Source organism: Lactuca virosa, chromosome 6 (genome assembly GCF_052849685.1).
Source record: "Lactuca virosa cultivar CGN04683 chromosome 6, Lactuca_virosa_CGN04683_v6, whole genome shotgun sequence".
NCBI classification, from domain to species: Eukaryota; Viridiplantae; Streptophyta; class Magnoliopsida; order Asterales; family Asteraceae; genus Lactuca; species Lactuca virosa.
Genome location: NC_136431.1, coordinates 120,322,647 through 120,338,794, shown reverse-complemented (window position 1 = coordinate 120,338,794; position 16,148 = coordinate 120,322,647). Strand labels below are relative to the sequence as shown.

Here is a 16,148-nt window from a genome sequence, read left to right as displayed (position 1 = left end):
TGGAATAGTTAATATTTGCATGTATAATAGAGAAAACATAGATCCAAGGTTTATAGAGTTGCATGTACACCATAGGAGTGTTAGAATGCTCAAAACCCAACACCTTCTTCTTCACAAACAGAATCGGGGCTCCCTAGGGTGAACTGCTCGGTCTAATGAATCCCTTATCTAACAGCTCTTGCAGCTGTGTAGACAAATCTTGCATCTCAGGAGGAGCCAACCGATACGATGCCTTGGCTATCGGAGCCGCACCAGGGACTAGGTCGATCCTGAACTCTACATGTCGTTCCGGAGGTATCCCAAGCAACTCCTCGGGGAATACATCCGCAAACTCTCGTACCACGGGCACATCGCCCACCGTTGCCTTACCCATCTCCCGGGTATCCATAACATAGGCAACAAATCTTGCGCAACCCTGCTGAAGGTAACGCCTAGCTCTCGCTGCTGAACATAAAGCTGGTCCTCACTGTGGCCCCTCGCCCTGAACCACTAGCTCTCCCCCACTTGGGGTGATGATCCGCACCAACTGCTGCGCATAGTCAATCACTGCCCCATTGGGGCTTAGCCAATCCATCCCAATAATAACCTTGTTCCCCCGTAAAGGTATAGGAACCAGATCTACCAGATAACGCTCCTCAAATAGCCGCAAGACACAATCTCGGTAGACCTCTGATGCTCGCACTGACTGGTCGTCCACAATCTCGACCTCCAGAGGGCAATCCAACGTGCCCGACGACTCAGGAAACTTCTTGCTAAGCGCAAGAGAGACAAACGATCGGGTAGCGCCCGAATCAAACAATACCTGAACTAGGATACCGTTCACATGGAACGATCCTATACAGAGCACATACATAACATATCAAAATCACAGCGACATAAAAAAAGCATAAGAAAGAGATCATACCCGTCACCACATTGGGTGCAGCGCGTGCCTCCTCGGCTGTCAACTGAAATGCTCGGCTCCGCACCACTGGAGCCTCTGACTTGGCCTTCCGGCCATCTGAAACCCGTGTTGTCGTTGAAACCGGCGCCACAACTGGCGCTGCTGCTGACGCTGATGTCAATCTAGGGCAGTTGGCCTTCTTATGGCCCCTCTGATTGCTATGGAAGCAAATCAGGTCTGACATCTACACTGTGGGGGCGGGGGCAATACAATCCCTGCCAAAGTGCCCCGTCTTGCCGCACTTGTAGCAGCCGGTTGATCCCGCTCTACAAGCTCCCTCATGCGGCCTGCCGCATTTCCTGCAGCAGCTCTGGCCTGGCTGGCCCTTCGACCTAACGTCGGATCCCTTGGGTTTCTTCCCCGAAACCCCTGACACCTGCTCTGTCTCTACTTTCCTCTTCCTAACGTGCTCTAAATCGAGCTCCCTCTCCCGCGCCCTGGCAATCATAGACTCCAGGGTCGGGCAGGCTGAATACCTGACATGCTCCCGAATATCATCCCTCAACATATCATGGTAGCGGGTCTTCCGCATCTCCTCATCCCCCGCATACTGGGGTACCAACAATGCTCTCTCCCGGAACTTGGCGGTGATCTCCGCCACAGTCTCCGTAGTCTGCCTCATATCCAAAAACTCTCTGGCCAGCTGCTGAAGCTCTACAGCCGGCGCAAACTCAGCCCTGAATCTGGTCACGAAATCTGACCACGTCATAGCCTCGACGGCTAGGGCTCCCAACGAGTCACCAACCGACTCCCACCAGTCTCTAGCTCTATCCCTCAAACATCCCGCAGCAAAGCGGACCTTCGACCCTTCCGGGCAGAAGCTCGCCAACTGCGCAGACTCAATGTATGCGATCCATCTCCTGGCAGCAATGGGGTCCTTCACCCCGTGATAATCCGGCGCACCGCTCCCTCGGAAGTCCTTGAAGGACAGTGTACGCGTACCCGTCTGGCTAGACGCCATATCACTCCTAAATGCCCGGAGGCGATCCTCCATCAGCTCAACAATCCCTTCCTTGATCGACCCGAAAATGACCGGGGTCGACTCAAGGATGCCTCTCGTGATCTCAGACGCGATGAACTCGCGCAGCCCGTCATCAACCTGCTCGGATCCTGCACCCGAGCCTGATCCTGATCCTGATCCAGAACCTCCTGCTCCATGTCGTGTGGTCACCATACTGAAAATAAACGCATAAATGTCTGGATCATACATACTCTCGAGAGGTCTAACACACTCTCCAAGTTTCCCGGTTCCGTCTCAACCTTCCTTGATTCGAGTACGGATCATCTGCTTCCAGTAGTACGGGCCCATACTACCTTCCACATCTATCCGTACTTTCCTCAAGAACTGTCCCGACTTCACCAAGTCCCTTAGCCAATATCCCTTTCCAACTAATCTCGTCCTAGGCTTTCCTAGGGCACTCTTTGACCTACTCTCCACCATCAGCTGCACTGGGAGTCCCTACCACCCTTCCCTAACTAGCTTGCGGATACTGTTACATATCCGCTCACTATTTAGTTAAGGTTAGTCAGGACCCCTACAGCACAAAGCAAGCAGCATTCGTGCATGGAGTAACCACATCAAGCATAACCTGACCAGGCTATCCTACTGCTGACTAGACTGTCGTAGCATACAGCTCATACAACAAGCATTCAAGGCATCCTCCTAGATCCTTAACCCTAGTCTAGCATGCAGTTCTCAGAATCATACATCAGGCATTCAATGCATCCTCCTAGATCCTTAGCCCTAATCTAGTCTGCAGATCTCAAAATCATATATCCTTTAACATAACATAACAAATATGGGTATCTTGGGGAAAACTTACTTGAGCTCGGCCGGTTGCACGCACCACACACCTGGTTCTTTCTCAAAACTCTTTAACTTAAATTTTAGAAAACTATTTTCTTGCAAAAAAAAAATTAATCCCTCGGTTTGAGTTCAGACACCCCCCGAGGGTGTGTCCGAATCCCTCAAACCAGGGCTCTGATACCAACTTGTAACATCCCAAATTTCAAGTCCAAAATTTTCATTTTTAATTAAGTAATCCACAATATAGTTTACCAAAACATTTCCCATGCCATGTGATTTGTAAAAAGAAATATAACAATGTGTCTGAAAATCATATTGTCAAAGTAAAATAAATCAGAGTACATTCCCAGAAAACTCCATGCGGAAACCATGTATGTGTGTGATGCGATGCTACACCGCCGACTCCTTCCCCTTAGACGAAGAGGTACCTGAAACCAAAACTAAAAATGTAAGCACAAAGCTTAGTGAGTTCCCCCATCATACATCATACCATACAATCACATAACATATAAACTGTCGGGCAATTCTGGGGTGCCCGTCCTACCCATGTCAAGCCATTCTGGGGTGCTGACCTACCCATGTCAAGCCATTCTAGGGTGCTGACCTACCCATGTCAGGCTATTCTGGGGTGCCGACCTACCCTCCGGTCTTTCAACCGAACCCGGGGACTATTTCACCCCCTAATGCTAACACATAATATCATATTTCTATCATACTGTCAGACGTATCTGGGGTGTCCGACCTACCCATTGGTCCTAACGACCGATTCGGGGACTACTCCGCTCCTACTGATACTATCTCACATAACATAGCAAACTAGCATAGTCACATATCAAGCAAACTAGCATACTCGCATATTAAACAATAGCAGTCCAGACAATTATCACAAAGACAATCATCTCAGCTAATCAACTACTAGTGGGCCGGCCTTGGTGCCTTAGACCCACTTCTACTGGAAGGTAACTCATCTCGATGTCGTGTAGTGTCTGAACTGTCCTCGACGTGAAGGTCGGCCTTCCTCGACCCTTCAATCCCTACACGACAACCTTCAAGTCATCAATCAGAACAAACAACCCTAGTCAGGGTCAATCCTTAAACCAAGCAAGTCAACATTGGTCAAAGTCAACACCCAGTTGACCTGACTCGCCGAGTTGGTCTACCAACTTGCCGAGTTGGTCTACCAACTCGTCGAGTCCATGCTCCACTAACCCGATCCAACCCCGAAACCACTCGTCGAGTCTAGCGAGAACTCGTTGAGTCCTCCTTCATTCAAACCATCGGGACTATCTTCATCCGACTCGCCGAGTTCTTCCTTCAACTCGGCGAGTTCATCTCCCTCATAAGAACGTGTCCAGTCTATGACTCGCCGAGTTGTATGAACAACTCGTCGAGTCCATCTTCAATGTTGGGAGATTGTCTTGGACTCGCCGAGTCTGTTCATACACTCGTCGAGTACCATGATTCGCAGGCCCCCTTTTAAGACTAAACATCTACGGTACTTTTCCTTGCTAACAACTGTTCCCTCCACATAAAGGATTTGGTGGTCATTTCGTAACGACTCACCGAGTCCCAAGAGCGACTTGTCGAGTCCCTCCATGACCATTACTATATAGTCGATTTAAATGGGTCTTAACACCTCAAAACCATAGATCTGGCCTCCTAATGTCCATTTTACACGTAAAGTTCCAAACTTGGTGCACATGCATGGGGTCTTTGGCTCAAAAATCCCAAAAAGGTGTTCTACAAGATGCATCGGGCTCTCATGACCATAGAGTTGGCACCTTTATGCCATAAGACCCCTCCAATGACTCAGATCTGGAAGTAGAACTCCATGAAACAGTTCACAAATCCGAAAATGGCTTGGAAAGCCCTAAATGCACCCAAAAATCTAAGCCCTAGAGATGAACAACCAAATGGAAGACCAAAACAGGGGGCATTTACCTTGCTTAAGCTGAAAATGGAGTAAGATCTCTAGATCTACAAGCCCCAACTTGAATTCTCAAGCTTCTTCCTTCCTTCCAAGCTTCACAAACTATTCAAAAGCACCAAAAATGGCCTTAGATCACTCAAAGCGGCTAGGGTTTCGATATGAGGTGTTCTGGGAGTGATAGGGACGATGGAGGCTGAGTTAAGGCGTTTAAATAGGGTGCAAACCCTCAAATTTATGGTTCCACTCGAACAACACCTACTCGCCGAGTCAGTCTTCCGACTCGTCGAGCAGGTCACTTAAACTTCCCGCGGATCCCGTCTCTACTCGACGAGTTGGGCCACCAACTCGTCGAGTCTCAGAGAAAAATACATGAAATTTCTTGAATTAAAGACATACCAGGAATCGGGTGTTACATCATCACTAAGTATCATATAAAGCAATTCATGTTTATGTAACTTCTCCTAAAGTCTCAACTCACATATTCTCTCCACAAGGAGACCTATAACGACGACACTTTCAGCAACTATGCCGAATACATGTCATCGTAAAAACCTATATCGAAGACTTGTCGTCTGTACAAAGTCGTCGGTATAACCCCGTCGGTAAAAGTGGAAAATATCGTCGGGATAGATGTCGTCGGTACATAGCCACCAATGCCGATGACATGTCATCTTCAAAAGGTCGTCAGAACTGATTTTCGAGGAAAAAATTGTTATTATAAACTTATTCCGACGACCTATCGTCGGTATATAGGTCACCTTTACCGACGACATGTCTTTGGGACAGGGTGGTGCGGTGGTCGGAAGTCGCAATAAACATCGTAGGCATTTTCAAAGAATTATAAACATGAAATCAATAACATATATCAAATTTTACATTTTCATACAACAATATCCAATAAAAAAATTACCTTCTCTGTGGCGGTGGGTGGTGTGATGGTCGGAAGTAGTAAGTTGGTAGTGGCCGGAAGTAGGAAGTCGACGTAATGGTTGGTGTTCACCGGAAAACAACCCGTATTAGGGGAGAAATAACTGAAAAATCAAAAAACCTTACCTGGAATGGATACTCTGGGGGCCGGACATCGTAATAAACGTCGTCGCAAGCGGTCAAACCCTCCGGTGACAACCCTATGGAGACACAAATAAAAAAACCCAAAATCTCAAAATCGAACCAGAAAAAGAGGGAAATCGGAGAAGAAGGTGTGAACTACGGCATACCTGTGTCGTCGGCGGTGAAGACGAGTGGTCGGAGGTACTTTGGACATTGGACAGACAATCGTCGATCGAGAGAAAGAGAACTAGGGCACTGAGTTAAACCTTATACCGACAACATGTCGTCGGTATAGGGTTAAGTCACTTGACGTCGTTTGCTCTTTTCGTAAATTAAAAACAAAATAAATCAGAAATATATTTACCGACGACATGTCGTCGGGATAGCCCACAAAAACCGACGTCGTTTCTATTTTCTTCAAAATGGAATATAAATAAATAAAAACTATATTTGGCGTAAGCTATACAGACGGCTTATCGTCTGCAAAAGTTTTGAGGAAACCGCATAAATACTTTTCTTTCCTGCCTAAGGTATACCGTCGACTTAATGTCTCTATATATTCTATATATTCTCAGGTCAAAAACTTTTAGTCAACTCTTTACCGACAACATGTCGTCGGATACAGTTGACAGATGTCTTCTGTATAGGCCTTATTTCTTGTAGTGTCTGGAATGCAAAAGCACTCATTTTTAATTAGAACGAACATGACATCGCCATACTACTACAAAACAAGGTTCATATAGATTTCCTCATGCGTTTACTCTTGACCCAATCAAAAGCTAAGGTCTAGTTACTCCAAGGATATCTTCCCATAATTCACATTTGCCTTGTACGCTCGAATAAATACACATAGAATACATACATGGGATAACTTTTAAATAATACATATGGAATATATATTATACATATGTCGGCTAACATCTCCCCACCGTAGGAACAAAAGGTCACGAGCTAACGTTTATATTGGATTTGAAATTGGGAAATAGAGCCAAGGAAACTCCCTTGGTTAAAATCAGGCATATTGTAAAGACGATGGAACATGGAGAAAATGAAAAGGACAGATAACTACCATTAAAATTTTTGATAATTACAAGTATGTAATCTTTCATCTAGACCATTAAAATTTTTGATCTAACGTTCCAATTTTAGTTCTCTAGTTATTGGGCACTAAACGCGGAACGTTGTTAGTGGGTAAAACAAATGCTACATACAACTCTAATATTCCCAATAGTATATGCTAATCGGGGTATTTTGGTTGGTAGTGGGTAATACCTCATGGAGTACAAGCCTCATTTTCGAACCTGGCCTACTAACTATGGAGTATAAAGAAACTCATGTTTATGTAACTTCTCCCAATAGTATATGCTAACCGGGGTATTTTGGTTGGTAGTGGGTAATACATCATGGAGTACAAGCCTCGTTTTCGAACCTGGCCAACTAACTATAGAGTATAAAGCAACTCATGTGTATGTAACTTCTCCCAAAGTTGGTGTGGTGGCCGGAAGTTGCAATAGACGTCGTAGGTATTTTCAATGAATTACAAACATGAAATCAAACAACATATATCAAATTTTACATTTTCATACAACAATATCCAATAAAAAAATTATATTTTCTATGGCAGTGGGTGGTGTGATGGTCGGAAGTAGTAAGTCGGTGGTGGCCGGAAGTGGGAAGTCGACGTGGTGGCTGGTGTTCACCGGTAAACTATCGTTATTAGGGGGAAAAATTGAAAAATCAAAAAACCTTACCTGGAACGGATACTGTGGTGGCCGAACGTCGCAATACACGTCGTCGCAGGTGGTCAAACATTCGGTGACAATCCTCTGGAGACACGAATAAAAAAAACCCCCAAAATCTCAAAATCGAACCGGAAAAAGAGGGAAATCGGAGAAGAAGGAGTGAACTACAGCATACTTATGTCGTCGTCGGTGAAGACGAGTGGTCAGAGGTACTTTGGATGGACAATCGCCGATCGAGAGAAAGAGAAAAAGTTCTTGGTGCGGCGCTGCAACTGAGAGAGGTCGAACGATAGCAGATGGGTTAAAACCCTATGCCGACAACATGTTGTCGGTATACAGTTAAGTCACATGACTTCGTTTACTCTTTTCGTAAATTAAAAATAAAATAAATAAAAAATAGATTTACCGACGACATGTCGTCGAGTCGACACGGAGTATCACACGGATCGCTATCATTCTATACTGACGACTTGTCGTCTGGATAGCCCACAAAAACCGCATAAATACTTTTCTTTCCTGCCTAAGGTATACCGACGACTTAATGTCTCTATATATTCTAAGGTCAAATACTTTTAGTGAACTCTATACGACGACATGTCGTCGGATACAATACAGATGTCGTCTACATAGGTCTTATTTCTTGTAGTGTCTGGAATGCAGGAGCACTCATTTTAACTTAGAACGAACATGACATCGCCATATTACTGCAGAACCTGGGTCATATAGATTTCCTCGGGTCATATAGATTTCCTCATGCGTGTACTTTTGACCCAATTAAAAGCTAAGGTCTAGTTACTCGAAGAATATCTTCCCATAATTCACATTTGCTTTGTACGATCGAATAAATACACATAGAATACATATATGGGATAACTTCTAAATAATACGTACAGAATATATATTATACATATGTCGGCTAACATCTCCCCACAGTAGGAACGGAAGGTCACGAGCTAACGTTTATATTGGATCTGAAATCGGGAAATAGAGCTGAGTAAACTCCCTTGGTTAAAATGTAGGCATATTGTAAAGACGATGGAACATGGAGAAAATGAAAACGACAGATAACCACCATTAAAATTTATGATAATTACAAGTATGCCATCTTTCATCTAGACCATTAAAATTTTTGATCTAACGTTCCACTTTTAGCTCTCGGGTTATCGGGAACTAAAAGCGGAACGTTTTTAGTGGGTAAAACAAAATCTACGTACAACTCTAAAATTCCCAATATTATATGCTAACTGGGGTATTTGGGTTGGTAGTGGGTAACTAACTATGGAGTATACTAACATACTAACCAAAATACATTTAGGAGTAGAAACCCCGGGTTCGAAGATCAAGGAGATTCTAACAAGGAGTATATTAACATACTAACCAACTAATCCGTTGTCCAAAACAGTATCAACAAAGATCAAGGAGATTCTAACAAGGACTATATTAACATACTAACCAACTAATCCGTTGTCCAAAACAGTATCAACAAAGATTTGGCGAACAGGAGCAACAAAGATTTGGCGAGATACAGAAAGATTACAGTTTTAAATTGGTTGAAAAGTAACAATCATATATTGGAATGTATTAAGTCCACTTCTCGCTAGCTTTTATTTAGTTAAAAGTCTTGGTGTTCCAAAAAAAAGTTGTTCGTTAAAACAGTTATAATAAAAGGGATACATTATAATTATATGACTTTTACATGTTCAATGAAAAAAACACTATAGTTACTGATCAATACAAGGATAAGAGAAAATGTTGTAAAAAAGTTATGACGTGAATTAAAGTGAAGGATCATTTACTTCCAAGAAATAAGAACAAAATAAATTTTATATATGAAAAGGTGAAAAGACGACTTGTCACCAACATAATTCTCAACACACAATCTCGTACAATGTAAAACCAGATGTAATGATCAAGTCATATAGCTTGAGTTAGGCACACTGGAAGCCACTTGGGACTTGGTTGCCACAAGCATTAAGTAGCAAGCTGAGAGACAGTGGTACATCGAGATTGATACCCAACACGTTGGCTTTGATGGCAGTGCAAAGGCAGAGAGCAGCCTCAAGGTCGATAAGTCCTTGGATAAGAGAGCAGCAAGGCTTTACTGGTGGCGAACCCACCTCAACACTAACCAACCCCCCAAGAAGATTGGCACACACTCCTAGTTTCAAGGCGTCTCTAGGGCATGTCGCCCATGGTGGGTTAATGTTTGTCGATGGGTTTGCATTGGAGGGGTTGGGAGTGGGGTTAAAATTGGGGGAGGAACTGGGATTGGAATCGGAGGTGGAACTGGGGTTGGAATCGTGGTTAGGGTTAGGATTATAGTAAGGGTTCATATTGGGGTTTGGATTTGGGTTTACGTTACTTTTGGAGGTAGGGGTAGTTTCACAACCATTAACTATGGTAAACAATAGAAGGTTGTTATCCAGAAAAAGAACTAATAAAACACTGCATTTTGATGCCATATCTAACTGATTGTCCAAGGGAGAATATGATGGTGAGTGTTGAGTGCTTAGAATGAGGGTATTGTGGGTTTTTATAGGTGCCAATGGAGGGTGATATGTTTTATAAATGTTGACTGCAGGAATAAAAGTAAAATACTGCTTCATCATAACTGTTCAAAAACTACACGGATCTTAGCTCCAACTTTTTTTTTTTTTAAAGATTAAGGAAACATTAACTTCATTAAAGCCAAATTAGAATCTAATTATATACCAGTAATTCTTTGATCTATTTATATCAAAGTTGTATAGTAGTTTTCATTACATAAATTTAACATGTAAGTTATTTGTTTATGTCTATGTTGTCAGTTTATCTATTTTTTTTACTTGTATGTGTATGCCATCTATTTATAACCGTATACTGTAATACATATCTATACATTACAACATTCAATCCCCGGGTTATTGCTAGCTAAATGCTTTGTAATTGATGTTCATCAGACAATCATTCTTGTGTTTCCATATCTCCCACAAGGGTAGAAACAAATAGATTTATCTTTTAACAGCCAGAAAGTACTTCTAAATTTTAATTAATATATAGCAAATAGGAGGAGAATAACAACAAAAGTTCACCAAAATTGAGAAGCCACGTTTTTGTTTTTCACAATTTTTTTGTCAAATGACAATCATGCTATTATAAAGTAACCAGAGAATCATGATCCCAAGATACAAGGATAAGAATCTCTAAAATAGATTATATGCATCAATAACCCTTTAATAAAATGTATACCCAAAAAATGCGTTGAAAAAATCTATATAATTAATATACAATATTCCATAGTGTTTTTTAAGATGTTAATATACAATATTTTAATGTCTGATTTATATATTATGTATTTCACATGATACATGACATTCTATGTTTTTTTAGGGACGGCAGTCTCAATTATAAAAAAGAGAACCATCAGGAGGCCGGGTGAAGTACACATAGTGATGTTTAAAAGAAAATCAACATTGTCCAGAAAAATCTGTAAAAGCATGAACTTGGAACCGATAAGAAAACAACGTCACCATCAAAGTCATCACTAAGTATCATATAAAGCAACTCATGTTTATGTAACTTCTCCTAAAGTCTCAACTCACATATTCTCACCACAAGGAGACCTATAACGACGACACTTTCAACAACTATGCCGATGACATGTCATCGTAAAAACCTATACCGAAGACTTGTCGTCTGTACAAAGTCGTCGGTATAACCCCGTCGGTAAAAGTGGAAAATGTCGTCGGGATAGATGTCGTCGGTACAGAGCCACCAATGTCGACGACATGTCATCTTCAAAAGGTCGTCAGAACTGATTTTCGAGGAAATTTTTTTTTATTATAAACCTTTTCCGACGACCTACCGTTGGTATATAGGTCACCTTTACTGACGACATATTGTTATGACAGGGTGGTGCGGTGGTCGGAAGTCACAATAAACATCGTAGGCATTTTCAAAGAATTATAAACATGAAATCAATAACATATATCAAATTTTACATTTTCATACAACAATTTCCCAATAAAAAAAATTTACCTTCTCTGTGGCGGTGGGTGGTGTGATGGCCGGAAGTAGGAAGTCGGTAGTGGCCGGAAGTCAGAAGTCGACGTAATGACTGGTGTTCACCGGAAAACAACCGGTATTAGGGGAAAAATAACTGAAAAATCAAAAAACCTTACATGGAATGGATACTCTGGTGGTCGGACATCGCAATAGATGTCGTCGTAGGTAGTCAAACCCTCCGGTGACAACCCTATGGAGACATAAATAAAACAAAACCCAAAATCTCAAAATCGAACCGGAAAAAGAGGGAAATCGGAGAAGAAGGTGTGAACTACGTCACATGACGTCGTTTACTCTTTTTGTAAATTAAAAATAAAATAAATCAGAAATATATTACCGACGACATGTCGTCGTGATAGCCCACAAAAACCGACGTCGTTTCTATTTTCTTCAAAATGGAATATAAATAAATAAAAACTATATTTGGCGTAAGCTATACAGACGGCTTATCGTCTGCAAAAATTTTGAGGAAACCGCATAAATACTTTTCTTTCCTGCCTAAGGTATACCGACGACTTAATGTCTATATATTCTATATATTCTCAGGTCAAAAACTTTTAGTCAACTCTATACCGACGACATGTCGTCGGATACAGTACCGATGACAGATGTCTTCTGCATAGGCCTTATTTCTTGTAGTGTCTTGAATGCAAGACCGCTCATTTTTAATTACAACGAACATGACATCGCCATACTACTACAAAACAGGGGTCATATAGATTTTCTCATGCGTTTACTTTTGACCAATCAAAAGCTAAGATCTAGTTACTCCAAGGATATCTTCCCATAATTCACATTTGCCTTGTACGATCGAATAAATACACATAGAATACATATATGGGATAACTTTTAAATAATACATATGGAATATATATTATACATATGTCGGCTAACATCTCCCCACAGTAGGAACAGAAGGTCACGAGCTAACGTTTATATTGGATCTGAAATCGGGAAATAGAGCCGAGGAAACTCCCTTGGTTAAAATCAGGCATATTGTAAAGACGATGGAACATGGAGAAAATGAAAACGACAGATAACTACCATTAAAATTTATGATAATTACAAGTATGCAATCTTTCATCTTGACCATTAAAATTTTTGATCTAACGTTCCAATTTTAGTTCTCGAGTTATCGGGAACTAAACGCGGAACGTTGTTAATGGGTAAAACAAATGCTACGTATAACTCTAAAATTCCCAATAGTATATGCTAACCGGGGTATTTTGGTTGGTAGTGGGTAATACCTCATGGAGTACAAGCCTCATTTTCGAACCTGGCCAACTAACTATGGAGTATAAAGCAACTCATGTTTATGTAACTTCTCCCAAAGTCATCACTAAGTATCATATAAAGCAACTCATGTTTATGTAACTTTTCCCAAAGTCTTAACTCACATATTCTCACCACAAGGAGACCTATAACGACGACACTTTCAGAAACTATGCTGATGACATGTCATCATAAAAGCCCATACCGACGACTTGTCATCTGCACAAAATCATTGGTATAACCCCGTCGGTAAAAGTGGAAAATGTCGTCGGGCTAGATGTCAATGCCGACGACATGTCATCTTCTAAAGGTCGTTAGAACTAATTTCCGAGGAAAAAAAGTGTTATTATAAACCTATTCCGACGTCTTATCGTCAATATAAAGATCACCTTTACCGACGACAAGTCGTCGGGACAGGTTGGTGTGGTGGCATTTTCAATAGACGTGTGGTGGCGCCAGAAGTCGCAATAGACGTCGTAGGCATTTTCAATGAATTACAAACATGAAATCAAACAACATATATCAAATTTTACATTTTCATACAACAATATCCAATAAAAAATTACCTTTTCTGTGGCGGTGGGTGGTGTGATGGCCGGAAGTAGTAAGTTGGCCGGAAGTGGGAAGTCGACGTGGTGGCTGGTGTTCACCGGTAAACTATCGTTATTAGGGGAAAAAACTGACAAATCAAAAAACCTTACTTGGAACGGATGCTGTGGTGGCCGAACGTCGCAATAGACGTCGTGACAGGTGGTCAAACCTCCGATGACAATCCTATGGAGACACAAAAAAAACCCCCCAAAATCTCGAAATCGAATCGGAAAATGAGGGAAATCAGAGAAGAAGAAGTGAACTACAGCATACCAATGTCGTCGTCGGTGAAGACGAGTGGCCGGAGGTACTTTGGACGGAAATTCGGCGATCGAGAGAAAGAGAAAACGTTTTTGATGCGGCATTGCAACTGAGAGCGGTCGAACGAAGGAGATGAGTTAAAACCATATACCGACAACATGTCGTCGGTATTGAGTTAAGTCACATGACTTCATTTACTCTTTTCGTAAATTAAAAGTAAAATAAATAAGAAATATATTTACCGACGACATGTCGTCGAGTCGACACGGAGTATCACACGGATCGCTATCATTATATACTGACTACTTGCCGTCTGGATAGCCCACAAAAACCGCATAAATACTTTTCTTTCCTGCCTAAGGTATACCGACGACTTAATGTCTCTATATATTCTATATATTCTCAGGTCAAGTACTTTTAGTGAACTCTACACCGACGACAAGTCGTCGGATACAGTACCGATTTCGTCTACATAGGCCTTATTTCTTGTAGTGTCTGGAATGCAGGAGCACTCATTTTAACTTAGAACGAACATGACATCGCCATATTACTGCAGAACTAGGGTCATATAGATTTCGTCATGCATTTACTTTTGACCCAATCAAAAGCTAAGGTCTAGTTACTCGAAGAATATCTTCCCATAATTCACATTTGCCTTGGACGATCGAATAAATACACATAGAATACATATATGGGATAACTTATAAATAATACGTACATAATATATATTATACATATCTCGGCTAACATCTCCCCACAGTAGGAACGGAAGGTCACGAGCTAACGTTTATATTGGATCTGAAATCGGGAAATAGAACTGAGTAAACTCCCTTGGTTAAAATATAGGCATATTGTAAAGACGATGGAACATGGAGAAAATGAAAACGACAGATAACCACCATTAAATTTTTTGATAATTACAAGTATGCCATCTTTCATCTAGACCATTAAAACTTTTGATCTAACGTTCCACTTTTAGCTCTCGGGTTATCGGGAACTAAAAGCGGAACGTTGTTAGTGGGTAAAACAAAATCTACGTACAACTCTAAAATTCCCAATATTATATGCTAACTTGGGTATTTTGGTTGGTAGTGGGTAATACCTCATGGAGTAGAAGCCTCATGTTTGAACCTGGGCAACTAACTATGGAGTATACTAACATACTAACCAAAATACATATAGGAGTAGAAGCCCCGGGTTCGAAGATCAAGGAGATTCTAACAAGGAGTATACTAACATACTAACCAACTAATCCGTTTTCCAAAACAGGAGCAACAGAGATTTGGCGAGATACAGAAAGATTACAGTTTTAAATTGGTTCAAAAGTAACAACCATATATTGGAATGTATTAAGTCCACTTCTCGCTAGCTTTTATTTAGTTAAAAGTCTTGGTGTTCCAAAAAAAAAATTGTTCGTTAAAACATTTACAATAAAAGGGATACAATATAATTATATGACTTTTACATGTTCAATGAAAAAAACACTATAGTTACTGATCAATACAAGGATAAGAGAAAATGTTGTAAAAAAGTTATGACGTGAATTAAGGTGAAGGATCATTTACTTCCAAGAAATAAGAACAAAAGTAAATTTTATACATGAAAAGGTGAAAGGACCGACTTGTCACCAACATAATTCTCAACACACAATCTCGTACAATGTAAAACCAGATGTAATGATCAAGTCATATAGCTTGAGTTAGGCACACTGGAAGCCACTTGGGACTTGGTTGCCACAAGCATTAAGTAGCAAGCTGAGAGACAGTGGTACATCGAGATTGATACCCAACACGTTGGCTTTGATGGCAGTGCAAAGGCAGAGAGCAGCCTCAAGGTCGATAAGTCCTTGGATAAGAGAGCAGCAAGGCTTTACTGGTGGCGAACCCACCTCAACACTAACCAACCCCCCAAGAAGATTGGCACACACTCCTAGTTTCAAGGCGTCTCTAGGGCATGTCGCCCATGGTGGGTTAATGTTTGTCGATAGGTTTTGGTTTGGGTTTGCATTGGAGGGGTTGGGAGTGGGGTTAGAATTGGGGGAGGAACTGGGATTGGAATCGGAGGTGGAACTAGGGTTGGAATCCTGGTTAGGGTTAGGATTATAGTAAGGGTTCATATTGGGGTTTGGATTTGGGTTTACGTTACTTTTGGAGGTAGGGGTAGTTTCACAACCATTAACTATGGTAAATAACAATAGAAGGTTGTTAGCCAGAAAAAGAACTAATAAAACACTGCATTTTGATGCCATATCTAATTGATTGTCCAAGGGAGAATATGATGGTGAGTGGTGAGTGCTTAGAATGAGGGTATTGTGGGTTTTTATAGGTGCCAATGGAGGGTGATGTGTTTTATAAATGTTGACTGCAGGAATAAAAGTAAAATACTGCTTCATCATAACTGTTCAAAAACCTCACGGATCATAGCTCCAACTTTTTTTTTTTTTTTTTTTAAGATTAAGGAAACAGTAACTTCATTAAAGCCAAATTAGAATCTAATTATATACCAGTA

At 41.3% G+C, this 16,148-nt stretch overlaps 2 pseudogenes; both read right to left on the bottom strand.

The window, feature by feature from the left end:
* Positions 1 to 9,299: 9,299 nt before the first annotated feature.
* LOC145119916 (pEARLI1-like lipid transfer protein 3 pseudogene) lies at positions 9,300 to 9,961 on the bottom strand (annotated as a pseudogene).
* A 5,234-nt stretch (positions 9,962 to 15,195) lies between these two features.
* LOC145119971 (pEARLI1-like lipid transfer protein 3 pseudogene) lies at positions 15,196 to 15,914 on the bottom strand (annotated as a pseudogene).
* Between the last annotated feature and the right edge of the window lie 234 nt (positions 15,915 to 16,148).